At 52.3% G+C, this 16,428-nt stretch overlaps 1 protein-coding gene across 1 annotated transcript in view; it reads left to right on the forward strand.

The window, feature by feature from the left end:
- LTN1 (listerin E3 ubiquitin protein ligase 1) overlaps positions 1-16,428 on the forward strand; it is a 1,629,727-nt gene that overhangs the window by 672,299 nt on the left and 941,000 nt on the right. The window lies entirely within an intron of this gene.

The following is a 16,428-nucleotide window of genomic DNA, read 5'->3' on the forward strand; positions in this document are numbered from 1 at the left end:
AAGAGCGATGCCGCCGTTACTGCACGAGCGGATGCCTGTAAGTATACTGTAGTCTTTAGGCTTTAAAAGATGGGCACCTCAATAATGTCCCTTTTCCTTTGTTTCAGGCCTCGGGATGCTGTGGGCCTAGTTTTCCGTTGCCGCTGCACGTGCCGATGCACGTAAGTATAATGTTCGTTGGCCGCTTTTAATGGCACCTCTAATAATGTCCTTTTTCTAGTTTTCAGGTGCCGGGATGCTGCGGGCTTTATATCCGTTGCCACTGCACGTGCCGATGCACGTAAGTATATTGATCGTTGGCCGCTTTTAATGGCACCTCTAATAATGTCCTTTTTCTAGTTTTCAGGTGCCGGGATGCTGCAGTTGATGCGGCCGCTTCTGCGCGTGCAAAAACTGGTAAGTTAAGATGAATGCGACTGCCTTCACTCGAACCCCTTTTTAATTATCTCCTTTGCCTTTCAGGTGCAGAGAAGCTGCCGAAGAGAAGGCCGCGGTTAGCTCCGTTGCAATCACGGATGGATCAGGTAAGCGGGCGCGGCTGCGAGCGAGTTGCACTTTTCTAACCTTATGTTTATTCTTTGCAGGTTTTGCCGGTGACTGGATTCCGGGATCTGGTAAGTATTGTTCTGTGTCTTTCTTCATCCACAGGTTGCTGCGCGGAAACTGAAGATGACTCTGGACCTGGAATGCAGGAGCCGACTCGGTGAGCGTCGTGCTGCTGCTGCAGAATAATGCGAAGCACGTGTTTTCCATCGGGCGTGGTTTAAATAGCAGAGAAGTGCTTCCAGTGTGTGTTCTTCCACCGGTTCCACCCAGGTAAGAAAAGAGTTCCTGAATGGAGGGAATAGTTCCTCCTAGCCCTGATGGCTGGGGACTTCAACCAGACTGGATTGTTCTGGGTAAATATGCAGCATGGTCTGCCTCAGGTAAGTCCATCCAAGCATTATTACACTGTTTATCAATATGAGCCCGGCACCTATGACGCCGGGACTGAAACCCTTCATGAGCCTGGCGCCAAAGGCGCCAGGACATAGTCCAAAGGGCCCCTGTAGGGGTCTGCTGGGTCCGGAGTAGTGGAAGACGGGTCTGCTTCCGAGGGTGCTGGGCTAGTCCTGGCCCCTCGGGAGTAGCGCCCATGACAGAGACAACCGTGGTTCCTACACTTACTCAGACTAGCGGTGTGCGAACCCATCAAACTCCCGGGCTGGTACAACCTACTGTCTCAGCACCCGGGTCAAACAGTGCATCCTCAACCCAACTCAATGAACCTGGCAGCATGGCTCCTGAGGTCATAGAGTTTGGACATCTCAATTTACCACAGAGATGTATGGACATCCTAAAAGAATCTAGGTAGCCAAACACGAGGCACTGCTACTTTGACAAATGGAAAAGATTTGTTATCTGGTGCCAGAATAAGCAAATCAACCCGGTTGATTGCACTCCTTCCACAATTGTCACATACATGCTCCACCTGCTAGACGCAGGGTTGGTTTTTAACTCGCTGAAGGTACACCTGGCAGTTGTCAGCATACACCACCTCCCATAGCAAGGTGTTGTGTTGGAAAGTACCAGTGGTTAAAGCCTTCATGGAAGGAGTAAAGAGACTTCACCCTCCAATTTCAAACCCACCTCCAGGATGGGACCTTAACGTGGTGCTATCTAAACTCATGGGGCCCCCTTTCGAGCCCATGCATAAAAGCAGTCTCAAACACCTGACTCATAAGACGGCCGTCTTAGTAGCTATTACATCTATAAGAAGGGTCAGTGAAATTCAGGCTCTGTCAGTGCAGGATCCTTTCTTTACAGTTCATAAAGATAAACTGGTTTTATGTTCACCTAAGTTTATTTCTAAATTCCACGTGAACCAGTCCATCGAGCTTCCGGCTTTCTTCCAAGACCCACAAAGCTCGGCTGAGGTGAAACTACACACCCTAGATGTGCGTAGGGCGGTCCTATACTATGTAAACAAAACCAGACTGCTAAGGAAAACAGACCAACTGTTTGTCTCCGTAGCTACAGGCAGAGAGGGAGATCAAGTCTCTAAAGGTGCCATCTCTAAGTGGATCGTTAACTCTATCCAGCTGTGTTACTCCCTTTCTGAAAAAACTCTGCCTTTCACGCCAAGAGCCCACTCTACAAGAGGCATTGGGGCCACTCTTGTCTTTCATTGCAAATGTACCCCTTGACACCATTTGCAAAGCAGCTACTTGGAGCTCTATTCACACTTTTACTCAGCACTACTGCATTGACACCCATTCCAAGACAGATACTCAAGTGGGACAAGCGGTTCTAAGACATTTATTTGCTCATGACCCTTCTCACATCCCACCTCCTTCTAACACTGCTCGCTAATCTATGCACAGCATGTGATCTAAGCAGATTCCACAAGCCTCAGAAGGGATATATTACTCACCGTAATCGTATTTCTGATGCTTGTATCTGCTTAGATTCACATGCAACCCACCCTTCCTCCCCTCTGAGAGAAGGCGCATGGATGCTTGTAGTCTCATCTTTCTATCTGCTTGGATTTTCTGTACTCATGCTACTCTTCATGCTACCTCATGTCAGAAAAAATACAATCTGAGGGTCCGAGACACGTGAGGGATCATGGGTACAGTGGACGTCACACTAGGGATAGTTTTAATGGCACGCCCTGTGTCGACGCCCATTTTCGAGTTTCACAAAACAAACTGTAATACTCGCGGCTTCTACTAGATGTCGACCCATGCACAGCATGTGAATCTAAGCAGATTCAAGCATCAGAAATACAATTACGGTGAGTAATGTATCATATATATTTCTGAGGCTTGTGGAATCTGCTTAGATCACATGCCTCTACTGCCTCCACGAGGAAAAAACGCACGTGGAGAAGGACTGTGCGTTTTGCATGAACATGTCGGATCGGACAATGAGTGATCGTCGGACCCGTCCCTCCAACTGGCTGGAAGGCAAGAGCCCAGCAGGTGAGAAGAAGTCTGAGCGGTCTTGTAAGTCCTGTGTGGGCGCCCCGGCGACGAGGGCCCAACAGAAGGCAAAGCACCGCGAGTCTGCGGGCACAGGGAGCGCCGAACGGTCGGCTCCTCGGCTGCCAGGCAGGGCACACCTTCACCAACGCCATCAACCACGAGCCAACGCTCTGGCTCGGGGAAGAGAAAATCAGAGAACCCGGCTAAGCTTCTGGAGAGGCCCCGGTCGATCTCGAAGGAACCGGCCGAAGGGGAGCAAGGCGGTGACCCTCCCCTAAGGTGAAGGCCTCAAGCGCGCTCAAGGTGGTGAAGGCCTTGATTCCGGCCAAGGCCTCGATTGAGGGAGTCGCTGCAGCCCTGGCGAAGCCTGTGGAGGCTACCCCAGTGAAGGCAACCTCGGCGCCCAAATTTCCCTGCCTCCGCAGAGGGAATCCTCTTTTAAGCCCATCGAAAATACCCCCGTGAAGACCCCGGTGGAAAAAGAGGGGTGGGTGGTGGGCGTTAACGGACACAACCTCAGAGGAGGAACTGGTCGAAGTTGAAGAGGGACTCGACAGGAATTTGGAAGAGGCCCGGTCCCACGGGAGGAATCCCGACGAGGGGGACGACGAGAGCGAGGGTGGCAACGAGGTCCCGTGGAGGAGGAGCAACCGTCACGCCCGTCTTGCCTGTCGCAGCCCGAGCCACAGGACAACTCGGCGGCCATTTTGACGGCAATCCAAGCCTTATGCACGGAGATAAGGATGAGACTGCCCCTACCCCCGACGGACGACCCAGCTGAACCGGTTCCGTCGGGAAGCCCTCCAAACAAGAGGAGGAGGATTCATCCAGCCCCGCCCTTTTAGCCCTCACGGCCTTCACAACCTTTGTCGCATTCCCCGGTCCCGAGGGATGACACGGGAACAGACACGGCCACGACGGGGACAGATGACGATGGCGGTGACGATGGGACTGACCTCCCGTCGCCGATTCCTCGGGCGTCCCCGCCTGACGAAATTGGCTCCTTCCATGCCATGATTGCCAGGGCGTCCGAGCTTTTCCAGCTCTGCCCCGAAGAGAAAAAGGAAGGCTTCCTCTACCAACGGCGCGAGGCCAAGAGGAAGACGGTCCTCGCAGTGACGTTGCTGGATGACATCTGGGATGAGGGACTTGCTCTCCTGAAGAACCCGTCCACAATGCTTGCCAAAAGGGACCTGTATGAGAAGTAGTACCGGGTCCCCGACGCCTCCCCTTTGTGCCTTAGGGCACAGCCGACCCCCGATTCGGTCGTCTCAACAGCGGCCAAGAAGAAAGCGGGGGGCGGGGGCATCGGCTTCAACTTCCCTGCCGGATGGCGAGGGAAAGAAACTAGATGCCATGGGACGACGAGTCATCTCGTCTGCGGCGACAATGATTAAGGCGGCCAACGCCCGCTACGACAGGGAGTTGTGGTACAAGATCTCCCCCCTGTTGGACTTCCTCCTGGACGAAAAGAGGACAGAGGCCCTGGCGATCCTACAGGAGGGTGAGGTGGCATCGGACCATGCCGTAACGGTGGCCACGGACATTGCCGACACCGGTTTCCGCCAGTTGGGCAACGCCGTTTGCCTTAAGCGGCGGGAGTGGCTCAAGGCAACGGATTTCCTCCAAGACGTACAAGCCAAGTTTTGGACATGCCCTTCGACGGGAACAATCTGTTTGGGAAGACAGTGGACGAGTCCCTTCAGGCCATCAAGGCCAACACGGAGACAGCTCGGGCCTTGGGAGTTCTGCAGCTACGACGGCCGCCCTTTTGAAACTCCGGAGGCAAGCAAGGTGCCTCCAAAGGATTCAGCGGCAGCTACTCGGCATACCGTCAGGCAGCTCGTTCCTCGTCGCAGGAAGCCTACAGGGGACGAGGCAAGTCAGGGGGATCTCGCCGTCGTCGCCAGGGAGGCCAAGGCGGCAAGGCCGCCGCCAAGCAAGACTAAACCGGCCATTGCGTAGGGCCCCCACCGAAGCACCCCAGTGGGAAGCCGGCTGACTAAGATCATCAGCGTGTGGGAGTCCATCTCCACCGACCGTTGGGTGCTGGATGCCCTGGCCCACGGCCACACTCTGGAATTTCTAAAGAAGTGCCCCCACATTCCTCCCGTGGCCAGGAAGGAAAATCACGTCCCTCAACTGCTGTTGGAGGTAAGGGCGGTGCTCAAGAAGGGACCCATCGAGCTCGTCCCAAAGAGGCTCCGGGGCTCCGGAGTATACTCAAGATACTTCCGCGTCAGAAAGAAGACAGGAGGATGGCGTCCCATCCTGGACTTGCGTCAGCTAAACAAATATATCAAGGCACAGAAGTTCCGGATGGTCACCCTCCAGCATGTGCTGGGCCAGCTGGAGGAAGGCGACTTCCTATCGTCGTTGGATTTGAGGATGCGTAATTTCACATTCCCATCCTAAAAGGACACCGAAAGTTTCTCAGGTTCGTAGTCTAAGGGCGGCACTACCAGTTCAAGGCCCTCCCATTCGGATTGAAGTTGGCGCCCAGGGTGTTCACCAAGTGCCTAGCTCCAGTGGCGGCGCGGCTGCGCCTGCAGGGGATCCACCTCTACCCCTACCTGGACGATTGGCTCATCCGAGCAGGAACAAGGGAGCTCGCCATCGAACACACAGTGAAGACCGTCCGGCTGCTCACGGACCTGGGATTCTCGATCAACTTCCCCAAATCCCACCTGGTTCCGTCGGCGGTCGCACTGTTTCTGGGAGCCACGCTCGATACAGTGGCGCGACTGGCCTCGCCGTTGGTGGAAAGGACGAAGGCCATCCTGGGCAAGGTGCAGCGTCTGCTGACCACGGACGTGGCCAGGGTGAGGGCCATCAAGTCCCTTCTCGGGATGATGTCCTCGTGCATCTATCTGGTGCGCCTGTGCAGGCTCCGGATGCGTCCTCTACAGGAGTTCCTCGACGCCCGTTGGATTCAAGCGGCGGACAGTTTCGAGGACAAGATCTCGCTCGATGGAGGGCTTCCGCCAAGCAATTCGGTGGTGCGGCACCCGTGTGCCTCTCTCGCGGAAGGCACGGACTTTCAGACCCCAGTACACCAGGTGACGGTGACGACGGATGCCTCCCTGGAGGGTTGGGGAGCGCACACCGGAGATCTTCACACGAGAGGCCTTTGGCTCCCGGAGGAGAGGCTGCTCCACATCAACATATTGGAGCTACGAGCGGTGTTCTGGGCCCTCAGATCGTTCCTCCCGTCCCTCAAGGGCAAGGTGGTGAGGATCTTCACCGACAACACCACCACGATGTTCTACATCCGGAAGCAGGGAGGCACCAGATGCCCAGCCCTATCCAAGGAGGCCCAGGATCTGTCGCACTGGGCCGTCGCCCAAGGGATGTTTCTGGTACCCTTCCACCTGGCAGGAATAAAAAACACCATCGCCGACTCACTCAGCAGGGAGCTGCGCTCGTGCCATGAGTGGGAACTAAGCCAGGATCAAGTGGATGGACTCTTCCAGCGATGGGGCAAACCCCAGATTGACCTGTTCGCGACGGCGACCAACTCCAAGTGCCAGAGGTTCGCCATCAGGCTTCCCCAGCCGAGGAGCATGGGCGATGCTTTCTCGTTCCCCTAGGATGGCCTGTTCCTCTATGCGTTCCCTCCATTGCTGCTCCGACTCGTCAATCAACTCAAGAGGTCCCGGTGCAGGATGATCCTCGTCGCACCGGCGTGGCTGAGACAGATCTGGTTCCCGGACCTTCTGGACTTGTCAGTGTCCCCACCGATCAAACTGTCGACGAACGCAGATCTTCTCTCCAGAGAAGGAGGCGCCATCCTTCATCACGACCCGGGGTCGCTGAACTTGCAGGCCTGGCTCCTGCAGCGCTAGAGTTTGTAGGATACGATATCCCGGTGGACTGCAAGGAGGTCCTTGCAAAGGCCAGGGCGTCCTCAACTCTCAAGTGCTATGGACACAAGTGGAAGAGGTTCTCTGTCTGGTGCTGTGCACAGAAGATTAACCCTCTACAGATTACGGCCCCTCAAGTGCTACCGTACCTACTGTCGCTGGCCAAGGCGGGACTGGCTCATGCGTCCATCAAGATACACCTGACAGCGATTTCCCGATACACCGGAACTACAGGACGTCCATCCCTGTGGTCTCATCGCCTGGTGAAGGAATTTATGAAAGGACTGTTCCCGCCGGTGAAGGTTCTGGCCCCGGCGTGGGAGCTCAACGTGGTGCTGACCAGGCTCATAGGGGCGCCATTCGAGCCTCTGCATTCGGCACCGTTGAAGTTCCTGTCGTGGAAGACAGCATTTCTTGTGGCCATCACCTCCGCACGACGAGTGGGAGAGATCCAGGCCCTATCCTGCAAGCCTCCATACTTGACTTTTCACGAAACGAGGGTGGTGCTAAAGACGCACCCCTCCTTCATGGCCAAGGTGCCGTCGGACTTCCACCTCAACGAGACCTTGGTGTTACCAGTTTTCTTCCCGTCGCCTTCGTCACCGGCTGAGAGGACTTTGCACTCGCTGGATGTGGCTAGAGCGCTGAAGTTCTACGTGGACCGCACAAAGAGATTTCGGAAGACTTCACAGCTGTTTGTGAATTTTGGACCTGTACATCAAGGGAAGGCTCTCTCGAAGGCTTCCATTTCTAGATGGCTCTCCGGCTGCATCATGCACTGTCACCGGTTGGCAAATCGACCGTTGCCCGGCCGTCCGAGAGCCCATTCGACCAGAGTGATCGCTGCCACCACAGCGTTCTTGTCTGGTGTGCCCCTGCTGGACATCTGCAGGGCTGCTACATGGAGGTCGACGCACACCTTCACGAGATTCTACTGCGTCGACTGGGATTCCAGGGAGGAGTCCAGAGTCGGCCAGGCAGTGCTGCGCAACCTTTTTGCTTAAGGTGAGCCTGGTGAGGAGGTAAGAGATGCTTAATGTTGAGTCTATGTAATGCTTAATGTTGAGCCTTGCCACCTCCTGTGGTTGAGCATGTGTGTACTGCTGTGTATTCTTATATTCATGAGAATGTGAATCCATGCCAGACCCTATGCTGGAGAAGGAACAAGTTACTTACCTGTAACTGTTGTTCTCCAGCATGGGTCTGGCATGGATTCACATGCGAACCCTCCCTCCTACCCCTCTGCGGCTCTTCACTTGGTCATACTGCCACTTTACGTGCTACCAAATCTGAGGATGGCTGCCAGGGGCGGGGCTTAGGGAGAGGGCAGTCATTGGCTGGGGTCAGTATGACCCAGAGACCAGTGATTGGTTACTACTAAGAAAGACAGATCATAAACAAAACTGATACTGATTTTTTCTTTACCGAGGATTCCCAGCCTGACGACGGGGAATATTCATGAGCATGTGAATCCATGCCAGACCCATGCTGGAGAACAACAGTTACAGGTAAGTAATTTGTTACTTACTCTTTCTATCTTCTTACTCACCAACTTTTGATAACATCTTTGACGGCAGTGAAAAGAACAAACGTCGGACTAAGACTTTGATTCGACGACCACCTTTGGCCTTGGAAGGCTGCACCGGGTCTCGGCCTAGACAGTAGGGAGAGTGGGGGGGTGGACATTTCTTAGGGATCTAAGAGAATGCATATTCCCCTATACCCTCTCTATTCTCGCCTGGCTGCCCTTCCATCTAAAAATGGAAAATACACCTTTTTAAATTCTGCCCAAGTTGTTATAAAAAGTTCCCCTGGAAGGACAAGCACCTGGTGTGCAACCTTTGTCTTCCACGCGATCACGACAAGGGGCAATGTCAAGCTTGCCAGCTCTTCAAACCGAAAACACTCAAGGACCGAAAAATCAAGTTCTGCACCCATCACACCATGCAGGCTGAGGCCGCCATGGACGTGGAGGGTGCCTACAGCGACGGCAGCATCGCTTCCTTTTCAGACAAAGGCGATGGGGAACCAATAGATTCCCACATGCTAGCCCCCACACCAATAGACAGGCCGACGGCTCTGTTACGGAGATGACACCCGGCCGCAGTAGCACCCACACGACAGCCCGTACTAAGGACATACCCAAGGGTACAGGTTTGCCGGCAACATTGTCTTCACACCCGCACACAGCGTCGAAGGGGAGGTCCACCAGTTCCCTGTCCTCTGGGCACTCGTGGTCCCGATCGTCACACGACAGGCCCCAAAAGTCGAGAGACTATGCAGACGCAGTGTCAAAACCACCAGCCGAACGCTGGAAGACGAGGTTTCGGTCCTCACTGTGGCCAGAGTTTGACACTCGGCTCAAAGGTTGAAAACAGCTAAAAGCACCAAAGCTCAAAAATAGCCCATTTAGTGCAAAAAGCATGTCCCTGAAAGCCTTCTTAAGGCACAGCATTTGGAGAAACAGTCCTCAAAGAGCCTTCACTCTCACAGGGAGAAGTCTAGTACACCTCAAAGGGAAAAACAATCTGTTTCCCAGGAAGAGGATACCATAAAAGCAGCCTTGAAGAACAAGGGTCAGCCTACAACTCCGGGTCAAACTACACCTCAGAACCCTGTGTGCATACCAAGTCTCTCTCAATGGACCTATGAGGACATTGATAAGGTTATGAGAAGAATGACATTTATGGCAGACTTTTTTGAGAAAAATCCCCAGGCTTTCCAATGTTTATAGACCGCGCCACCAACTACTGCCGCCTCATCCTCTCAGCCCCCAGCAAAGAGGTCACGTCCTGACACACTTCTTATTTCACCTCAGCAAGACCCAGTCCATATGGATCTATATGATCCAAATACAGACACCGAGGACATTGACACTATACAGGAGCCAGATCAATACTACGATGACGTTGAAGAGGATGTGTACAACTTACCCTCGGCCATTAACCTAGACCCACCAGTGGCAGATTCACCAGTGGACAATCAACCACTGTTTAACGATATGCTCATGAAGGCAGCTGAGCACTTTCAAATTCAGACCTAAGAAACTCAGCTAGATAAAGATTTTGCTGAAGATATTTTGGGGGGACAGGAAAGCCGCCACCCAATGTATACCTATTCTTCAGTCCATTAAAAGAAGGATACAACCTTCCCTGGAGACCCCTAACCAAATGTGGGCAGTCAACCCACGTATTGAAAAACTGTTTTGCCCTGCACCCACAGACCCACTGTACACCAGAGGGCAGTTAAGACTAGATTCACTTGTGGTGACCACAACCCGAAAGAGGGCAGGAACATCTCTAGCCTCATCCTAGGTGCCCCCTGATAAGGAAAGTAATAAACTGTACACTCTGGGGAGGAAAGTGGCCACTTCAGCAACCTTTCAAACGAGGATTGCAAATAACACCACTTTGTTGGCAAGCTATCTATCTATCTATCTGTATTCTTGTATTGCGCCACTAACCCATAGGTCTCAGGGCGCACACAAAAGGAAGAAGGAGACAGACAACAAAAAACAATGTCAGACAGGGAAAACAAAGAGACATGGAGGCTTGGTGAACCCAAACCTCACAAAGACCAGCAGGATGAGGAAAAGATAGCGGAAGACTGATTTCAATACCGAGAGAGCTATGCTAAAGAGACAGAAGAGACCTACAATTGCCACAAGTGGGATGAGGTTGCAAACCTAGTGGCTTCAGCTCCTGAACCCCTCAAATCTCAACTGGCCCTAGCAGTAGCAGATGGCAAGGCGGTATCCAGCTGCATCTTAAAAAACAACTTAGTTGCTGCAGATAATGCAGGTAGGATCATTGCCAAAGGGACCCATCATTAAACGCCATGCATGGCTTTGCCAGTCCGGGTTCAAACTGCAGCAGAACCCAATGTCCTGTTCGAAAAGGCTGTGGAGGATGCATTAACATCTGCCAAGGAAGAGTACGACGCTCTGAAATCTGTAGGCCCGCTAACTAATAAGGCACCAGGCCAAAGAGGTGGACATTTTTTTTGTCGATTTCGAGGTTAAGGCTCACAAAGGAGTTCAGGTTATGGCCAAAGTCATGGCTCATCCTGGGGAAACAATCGGGGACAAGCCTCGCAAGGTTTCCAGCGGGGCCAGCGTCGATCTCGTGGCCAGGGGAGATCATTCACTTCCAGAGGTGGAGCTACACCTCCTAAACAATGACCACCCTCTTCAGGTTCCCTCCCATGCCTCTCCAGTAGGAGGGTGTATTACACACTTCACCCACGCATGGTAGGACATCACCTCAGCAAGTGGGTGCCATCAACTGTAGCGGGCGGTTATTGCATGAAACTACTTCAGCGACCCCCTAAATCAAACTTTCCCTGCGTCAAACTTCAACCACGAAGGAAAAACATATCCTTCAAACAGATTTCGTCCTCCCACGTATTCCTCATCTTTGATATTCGTATCTCATCAGCATTGCTGCTTCAGGGAACAAAATTCTCGGCAGAGGGCACTGTGCACAATGTCGTGGCGTTGATGTCCCTCGAGGGCCGCCGTGGCGACATTACCAGTAGCACAAATGGGCCATGCCCGTTGGCTTCAGTTTCGTTTTTCCGATGGCTTCGCTTCGGAATTACAGCACGCTTTGTTTTTTTCATCAAGAAAAAATGTCTTCTTCTTTGACCCGTTCTACCCCTAAACTGGCGGTTGGGTCGGAAGCATCGAAGGCCACTTCGTCCGGTGAGTTCAAGGACTCTACTCGGCATAAGCACTTGAAGAGGTCTCGGTCGAGGAGTCGGTCGAGACAATCTTCGTCTTCCAAGAAGGCGAAGAAGAGACACTATAGGTCTCACTCTTCGTCATCGGACACCTCCACTGAGGTTATACGATGCCCCGACTAGGTCGGATTCCTTTTAGGGTGGAAATGTTGCGAATCTTTGAGAATGCGGCTCGACCTCCTCAAAAGAGCCTCGCAAGAGCCAGACGCTGGTTGCTCCTTTGGACGACGCATGAAGGTCTAAAACTAATTCAGCTAAGTCAAGCAGTAAATCAGAGACTCGACATTCTCGATCTGACACTAAGGTGTCGAGGGTTTCGACTAGGGAGTCGAGCCCGTCTTCGATACCGGCAAAGAAGCATAAGACGTAGAAACATTCGATAGTTGTAACGCTCACCTGATTCCCACGGAGGCGCTGGTCCCGGCTGAACTGTTATAGTCTCTTCAATTGAGAAGCGTAGAGCTCGGATGACTCTCTGGATTGGGCTTCCTCTTATTGACCGTCTGGCTTGCAGGGTAAGGTTTCTGCAGGCGGAAGAAAAAAGGGATAATGACCGTTTGGCTGGACTTCCTCCTCACTAATCGCCAACTCTCCGAAAGTCCAATGTCCTGCTGAGCTCTCACCTTAGGCGTATAAATGCTGGGCTCTCCATCCTGCGATTTATGCAGGGGTGCGTGGGTTCCAGTTACGTCACTGGAGGTCCTCAAAGTCTTTTGTGGCCTTAGAAGTGGCACAGGTGCTGAGATGCCAAAAGGTGATGCCGCCGTTACTGCACGAGCGGATGCCAGTAGGTATAAAGAGTTTATAGTCTTGAAGAGATGGGCACCTTTAATGAAGTCTTTGCATTGTCTTTTTCAGGTGCCTGGATGCTGAGGGCGTGGTCACTGAGAGCGCGACACGTGCGGTTGTACGTAGGTATGGGAATTTCAATGTCACCTCAATAATGTCCCTTGTTTTCTGTTTTCAGGTCTTGAGATGTTGCGGGCGTTGTTCGTCCGTTGCCGTTGCACGTGCGAAGTACGTGAGTATAATGATCTGTGACCTTATTATAGCACCTCTAACAATGTTCTTTTCTTATTTGCAGGTGTCGGGACCTTGCGGGCGTTTTCCCAGTCGCGGATGCATGTGTGGAAACACGTAAGTGTTAGGCTTTCTTGCAGTCTTTAATGGCACTTAAGTAATGTCTTTTCTTGTTTTCAGGTGCCGGGCTGCTGCGGTTGAAGAGATCGTAATACGCGCACAAAAGCAGGTAAGAAAAGTAAATGCGGCCGCCTTCACCCGATTCCTACTTAACAATGTTAAGAAGAATCCCTGAAAGCACAGATGGATCAGGTAAGCGAGCGCGGCTGCGAACGTGTTGCAACTTGCTAACCTTATGTTTCTTTTGCTTGCAGGTGTCTGGATTCCTGGATGTTAAGTATAGTTCTCGTGTCTTTCTTCCACAGGTTGCTGAGCTGAAGCTGGAGATGTCACTGGAATGCTGGAGCTGACTCGGTGAGCGTCCTGCTGCAGATGCAGAATAACGCGAAGCACGTTTTCCCAATCGGGTGTGGTTTAAATAGTGTTGGAGTGATTGGGTGTCTTCTTCCTCAGCCTCGCCTAGGTAAAAGAGTGCCTGTGTTCCAGAGCTAAGGAGTGGCACCAGCCCCACCCAGGTAAGAAAGTAGTCCCAGTTCAGGGAATAGTTCCTCCCAGCAGAAGGCTGGGGACTTCATCCTGCCAGCATTTGCAAAGGTGAGTATGCAGCACGGTCTGCTACAGGTAGGTCCACCCAAGCACCTTTGCAAGAATTATGAGCCCGGCGCCCTTGGTGCCGGGACTGAGGTTCCTTATGAGCCTGGCGCCAGAGGCGCGAGGACATGGTCCAAAGGGCCCCAATAGGGGTTTGCTGGAGCCGGGGACGAGGGTCGTGAGCCTGCTTCCGGGGATGCTGGGCTTGACTTGGCTTCTCGGGAGCAGTGCTCATGACAATAGTTTCATTGACTCCATCAGCGCTGATCGCTTCAATGCTGAAGTCTAAGTGGATATCTACTCCTTTATCGAAGACGTGGTCACCGCTGTTGACGGTACCTTTTGGTTCCTTCGAGGCAAATTACGGTTTAGTTGCAAATATTCAGACCTGTACCGAAGACAGACTTTTTTAAGTCAATGCCCTAGATTTTTGAAGAGGAAACTGCCTCACTGGAGGATATTTCTCCATTTGGAGTCAGATTTGGTACTAGAGAATTGCCTGAAGAATTAATTGACCCTGAGTCAAAAACGAAAGATCTCTGTGACTCCCTCCACTTTGCCAGTGGTCTTGATAGATCACTAGAGCTGGAGTTTGCTAAACCTGACCCTTCAGAACATGCTGATTCAGGGTACAGGAATCTTATGAACAGGGTCACTGATTACTTGGGTTGGAGTAGGGCCTCACCAACCTTCGAACAGGATGAAATGACAGACAACCTGGACCAAGGTTCCCAATAAGACCCAATACTACCTTTTCATAGGGCCCTTCAGAGGAAGTGGTAGCTAACTGGGAGACTCCTGAATCTGGTCCAGCTGTCAATAGGAGCATTGCCAGAACACATAGACCATCAAGCAGTGACCCTGATAATCTCATCAAACACCCTACACCTGAGAGTTTGGTGGTCTAGGCTGCGACTTCCACCAGACAGTCTGCCTATCCCTCTATCCCCCCGGATAGGGACAATAAAAAAGTGGATGCTTGGGCTCGCACAGTGTTTACCTCATGCAGTATGGCCCTAAAGTCCACTAATGCCATCTGTACCCTAGCCAGGTTTACCCATACCCTGGGAGACTGTGTTAAAATGGCGGTAGAACATATTCCAGAAGGCGAAGAAAGGGAAGGCTTTCTGAATACAGTTAAGGATGGCAAGGAGGCGATGGGAGAGTGTCTCCAATCAGGACTGGATACTGCTAACAGCATTAGCAGATCCATGGCTGCATGCACGGTACTGCGCAGATTTGTGTGGTTGAGAAAGTCGGGTTTGCACCTGACGTGCAGGCCAGGCTACTCAACATGCCTTTCGACGGCTCGAGGTTGTTCAGCAGCAAGGCGGATGAAAGCCTGGAGAAGCTGCAGACCTCCAAAGTAGCAGCTAAGTCCCTTAGTTCCTCATTCGACAACCTCAACAACCTTATTCAGGCTCATCTTCCTGGAGAGGTCGTTCTTTTCGTTACTATTCCTCAGTTGGTAGAGGAAGAGGACAGGCCCTACAAAAAGGACAATGAAAATTCCCTTGCGGTGGACGAGGAAGGGGTGCTAAATCAGCCACAGCAGCGGCATCTTTGCCCTCAGCCGCTGCTGCAGCCGCCTCTAAGCCCCTCTGAGGCCTTGACGTACAAGACCCCCGTTGGAGGCAGAATCTCTCAGCATCTGAACGAATGGCAGGACATTACTTCAGATGCTTGGGCACTGGAAACAGTAGCTCAAAGCTACTGCCTTCCTTTTCTAATCCACCGGGAACCAACTCTGCCAAACTCCACACCCGCTCCTTGTGCAGGAAATCGAAAACCCTGCTATAGAAAGGCGCGATAGAACAAGTACCTGTAGCGGAGAGGAACAAGGGTTGGTATTACCCCTACTTTCTCATTCCCAAGAAGGATGGAGGATTGAGACCCATCTTGGATTAAAAAAAACTTGGTCAAGTTCCTCAAGTTCAAGGTGGTTACCCTTTCTCAGATCCTTCAGGCTCTCCAACTCCAAGACTGGTTGGTGGTATTGGAACTTCAGGATGCTTACTTTCATGTGCCAATCCATCTCAAGCACAGAAAGTACCTGAGGTTCGTGGTTGGCGGTTCACATGTTCAGTTTCGAGTTCTGCCATTCGGGCTGACCTCCGCCGGATGGTTTTCACCAAACTGATGGCGGTAGTGGCAGCAAGTCTGAGGAGAGGGGGGATTCACGTCTATCCTTAACTAGACGATTGGCTGATCAGAGCTCGTTCACCCGAGCAAGCCCAGGAACATCTCGGCATAACCTGCCACACCCTCCACAGACTGGGCGTCTCCCTCAATTACAAGAAGTCCCATATGATACCATTCAAAAAACTCCAATTCAGTGCTGGATACTTCCTCGGGGAAAGCCTCACCTCTTGAGGTGAGAGCTCCACACATTCCGCAGATGGTAACAAAATTCCAGACTGCCCAGCATCTGCCGGCCTTCGATTTGTTGAGGTTGCTCAGTCTCATGGCATCCTGCATTTTTCTGGTGCCAGATGCCAGATTGAGAATGAGATCCCTTCAATGGGCTCTCAGAACTCAATGGTCCCAACTTTCAGGGAACATATCAGATCTTCTGCAAGTTCCGCGCAGAGTTGCTTAGGACCTAATTTGGTGGGCTTGCGAGGACAACCTTTTTGGCAACCATGGCCGGAGATAACAGTAGTGAAGGACGCCTTACTCACGGGGTGGGGAGCCCATACCAACAAACTGACAATCAGCGGTCGTTGGTCTCCATCGGAGTCCAAACTACACATCAACCTTTTGGAGATGAGGGCAATCAGACTAGCGCTGATGGCCTTTCTGCCTTCTGTACGTGGAAAGAATGTCTTGATAATGATGGACAACACAGTGGCCATGTACTACCTCAACAAGAGAGGAGGCTTAGGGGCACTACCACTGTGCAGAGAGGCAATGCAACTCTGGATCTGGACAATACAAGAAGGAATTCCTCTAGCAGCAGTTCACCTAGCTGGAGAGCAGACCACAGCAGCGGACGCTCTGAGCAGGCAGAGCACAGTCTCCTACGAGTGGCAACTAGCTCAGGAAGTCCTTCAAGAGATCTTCACCCTTTGGGGAATCCCTCAAGTGGATTTGTTTGCGACCGAGGTCAATCGGAAGTGCGATCAATA

The sequence above is a fragment of the Ambystoma mexicanum genome, chromosome 7p (assembly GCF_040938575.1).
Source record: "Ambystoma mexicanum isolate Mex_15411 chromosome 7p, UKY_AmexF1_1, whole genome shotgun sequence".
Taxonomy (NCBI): Eukaryota; Metazoa; Chordata; class Amphibia; order Caudata; family Ambystomatidae; genus Ambystoma; species Ambystoma mexicanum.